This window comes from Cynocephalus volans, chromosome 14, assembly GCF_027409185.1.
Source record: "Cynocephalus volans isolate mCynVol1 chromosome 14, mCynVol1.pri, whole genome shotgun sequence".
Classification (NCBI taxonomy): Eukaryota; Metazoa; Chordata; class Mammalia; order Dermoptera; family Cynocephalidae; genus Cynocephalus; species Cynocephalus volans.
Genome location: NC_084473.1, coordinates 3477398 through 3481778, shown reverse-complemented (window position 1 = coordinate 3481778; position 4381 = coordinate 3477398).

Here is a 4381-nt window from a genome sequence, read left to right as displayed (position 1 = left end):
TGCATACAAATTAAAATGCTGAAATGAGGATAAATATAACACAATCAGTAGTAAGATTAATTCTCTGTAACTGTACAGGAAATATTTTAATTTAGAATTTTTTTCAGTTAAACCTTGCTTTTAAGGAATTACATCAGAAATTAATACACTACAGTTCCTCTCTGTGTCTGCCTCTTTTTTCTTATTGAAATAGATTTTCCAACAAACCAAACGTTCCTGGTCTATGTTCCTAGATCTTCTAGGTGGCCAGTTTCCATCTGGGTGGCATTGCTTGTTTAATTTTGAGACACAGGCCTGTGATTTAACCCTAATGTAACATTGACTCGCTTTAAACACTAAAGCTGTCTGAGGTTCGTTCTGGTTTCAGCAGGCCTGCAGAGGTTCTCTACCCCTTCATGATCACAGACACAACGTGAACTGCAGCAGAGCAGGCTGGGCGGCTGAACCAGCAGAGGCTGCAGGTAGGAACATCACCCAACCCCTGAGCGCAAAGGCAGCCCACTCACTGCGGGACCCAGGGCTCTCCTTGGAGCAGCAACGCTGCACAGAGCACCGCACACCGACTCAGACAAGGCTACTCTCTTAGCGTGACATGTCAGGACTGAAGCAAATCCACCTCTGAGATTGTGTCTGAGCCCAGACAAACCAAGACCACAGTTCATTCAGGTCACACAGCTTGTCACATGCCCCCTTTCCTGCCTAATATGAGTAATGGAGGCTTCTTTAATAATGAAAGCTTTAACCTCATTCCATCCTCCTGTCTCCTGGTTAAAATTTACCAAAATCCCAAGACAGAGAATCACCTAATTTCTGACAGCAGCCAGACCACAGCAGGCCTCTAAGCCTTTCCATGGCAATGTGACACAGCTGGGTCCTGTGTTCCTGCCTCAGCTCCACCAGTCACTGAGCTGGAATCCGTCTGCCCGGAGATACCCCCTGCTAGGCTCTGGCTGGGGAATCCGCCACAGCAATGGCTTTTCTCCAAGCCCTTCCACTGCTCTGACTTGGGACAGCACTGCACCTGGGGGAGGACTGGAAATAGCAGGCTCCATTGCTGCACAACTAGGGACAGCTTTGGCATGGAGTGGAGGACAGACAAGGGGTGCAGCAACCTCAGGCAAGGAAGAACTGTCTGCCTGGAACAGCATCCTGCTGAGAAGCGCCCAATCGCTGGGAATTCCCAGACAGCCCAGGTGCATGGCCAGACAGCAAACCCTGTGGCCTCCAAGAACAACTGTCCTCGTCCCTAGACATCTGGACAGCCCACTCCTCCCATCCAAGACAATTTCTGTGAGTGGTTTCCTGGCTGTCTCCTGACCAACCTCATCAGCCGTTTGCCTCCAAATAGGAGCGTGCCAGGGACGGGGTCTTGTGAGTGCATGTGGCTGCTTCTGAGCAAGCCTCAGCTGAGCATGCACAGTGTGCCCGATGCAAAGCCAGGAGACAGGTAGGGCAGCTGCAGAGGTCACTGGGGGTGGCAGGGGGGCAGAAGTGGTGATTGGTGTAGGGGATGTAAGTGATGCTGCATGGGTGGAGCTGGGCACAGCTCTGCTGGGGGAGCCACAGGGCTGGGCCTCAAAGGACATGTTTTCCAGGCAAAGAGAACCAGCATTTGCAAATAACATACCCGTGAAACATGTGGTATGCTTGGGAAACTGAACTTTGATGTTGGGACATGAGCTGTGCTCCCAGAGTGCAGGAAGCAGAGACAAGGAAGAGGAAGGTCAGGAGAAACTTCCAGGGAGCTGTTTTCCTTGGCTGGCAGCCATGCCCCAAACTCTGCTCCCTTCCTCACTTCTCTTTCTCAGACTCTGACCACTGCATCTTTCCTTGTAAGGTCCCTTGAGATGACAAGGGCCGACCTGGATAATCCAGCGTAGTCTCCCCATCTGCGGATCCTTAACACAACCACACACGCAGAGTTGGCTTTGCCCTGTGAGGTGATGTATTCACAGGTTCCAAGGACAAGGGCATGGACATCTTTGGGGGCCGTGATTCTGCCTCCAGAGCTGTGTGCAGATTTACTTTCACCGTAAACCCAGCATGAACAAAGCAAGCCCGTGCTCATGCACCCATGCTAGGAGGACAGCTCCAACCTCCTTTTCCCTTCAAGACCTCTCAATGTATTTGCATTTTCAGGAAAAAGTAACACAGGTCCCGTGATGACCACATGCCAAGTGGTTGGTCAACCTCTTTTCTGCAAGAATCAGAGAAAGGGAGAAGCCTATGGTGTCAACTTCAGAATAGAGCCTTGAACCCTCCCCAGGTGCCTTTTTGTTCTATTTCAGGAGCTGTTTATTGCCATAATGGCCCCAAGAGGTGCTGTGGGAACCTCATCCCTATTGCCATGTCCAGGTCTGAGCTCAGGAATGTCAGTGACATGCTCAAGGTCACCAAACCCAGTGTGAAACTGCAGCAGAGGCTCCTGGCTTCCCCGGGAAGCAGACAGCATCAAAGATATGCACATTCTGCACTCAGATTTTAAGTTCCCTTCTCCTTCTGTGACGTGTAATCATGAAAAGAATATGTTCTGGACAGGCAGAACTTCCTGAGTTTGCATCCCATTCCTACCCTGGAAAGTGGACATTCCCGTGCTGCTAATTCAGGAGACTAAACATGAACAGCACCCGGCGCGGGCCTCTGCGTATCCAGCAGGAGCCGAAGCAGGGTCCCCTGCTGCTGGCAGGTGCTCTCTCTCTGCCTGCAGATTTCCGTTTCTCCCAGCCTGAAATAGCTCCCGTGGTCTGTGACCTCGGCAAGCACCCCTGAGAGGCTCTCCAGGCGCCCGAGAAACTGCGCCGCATCTGCGCTGGATCCATTGTTCACGCGCGTGTTCCAGCGAGCACGGTAATTCAGTCTCCCGGAGAGCCTCTCTGCAGCAGCCGGACACCACGCTCCACGTGCTCCCGGCAAGATCACCTTTCCGTTGCTGAAGCTAGGGCTTATGCCAGAGCGCTCGCACAGACGAAGCTAGGCGGCCCTTCAGGAAGTGCCGAAGACCCAGGCTGGGTGGCGGCTCACCCGAGTCACCTCCTGGAGTGCTTGAAACTTCAGCGTTCTGGTTGTGAAATGAGTCACTGCTCTAGATGTCTCACAGTCGGGCGTGCACACAGCTGCACCCCCAGGCCACCCCCACCCCCAACCTACAGCAAGTGATTTACTGCCCTCCAAAAAACAACTAAGCAGGGTTATTGATGCCTATGTTCCATGTTTTAGGAACCAGAAACAGTGCATGTACAGACCTAGCCCATTGAGACAAAAGTGCATTTCATGTGTGTATTTATCTAAATCTTCATAGCTCCCATTTTAAAAACATGCAGCTTTTATGTCTACAGAGAACATAACATGTACAGAAAGTGCAGATTTTCCTGGAAACACAGCATGGAGACTGCAAATGAACAGACATTAGCAAAGGCCACTCGTGCTGAGGGGTGTCGGTGAACATAAAGAAAATAAGGAAAGGAATTAGCGTCCACTTCTAGATGCCAGAAGAGCGACTAGGAGAGCACGCCGCAGGGAAGCTGGGAGGCCGGCACTGGCTACTGATTTTCCAGCGTGGCACACCTTCCTCTGTGCAGTGCCAGGCTCCCATTTCTGTTCCCCCGAAAGCTCAGCTTCTCTAAAGCATCATTCCATCCCGAGCAGCCTGGGCTGGGCATGAGCTGGATGCAGCTCCTGCCACCCCAGGGCAAGTGGATGCCCTTGCCCTGGCCCCGGGGGCTTCTGCTGCCCACCGCCTGCCGCCTGGCTGGAGAGCTGATACACTGCGGACTCTCCGGGGCTGTCCTGGGCTTCCTTCTCTTCAGGGCCTAGACTTGGCACCTTCTCCAACTGTCCTTGTGCTCATGATTGTTGGCTGGTGACAAAAACATCTGTGTGATACAGACCCTGAGGTGAGAGAAAGGACAGAATGCAACCTGAACACCTGGAGTCCCAGCAGGTTGGTGACACCTCCTGAGGTGGCAAGAGGAGCCGGTGACATCCGTCACAGGCTGATGCTGCCATGTTGGGTTCTTGCTGAGTTCTTGCCTGTTCAGTGGTCTTGAAATGTGCCCCTATCACTGTAGGGACATTCTGTTCCATGGGAACCAGGTGACAGCCCAAATCTCCTTCGTTAGTTTCCCAGGGCCTTTGATTTATCTGTGTCCTGTCCATGAAAAAATATAATAAAATAAAAATAAAATAACTCATCTAGCTGCACAATCTTTTGAATGTACAAAAAGCCCCTGAATTGTTTTCCTTAAAATGGTTAATTTTATGTTATGTGAATTTCACATCAATAAGAAACAGTAATAACTCATCAACTAAAGCAGCCTTCTGCAAGCCTGAGGTCCCTAAAGCTGCACAGGACTTCAGGGGTCTTTGCGAATTCATTCCTGCT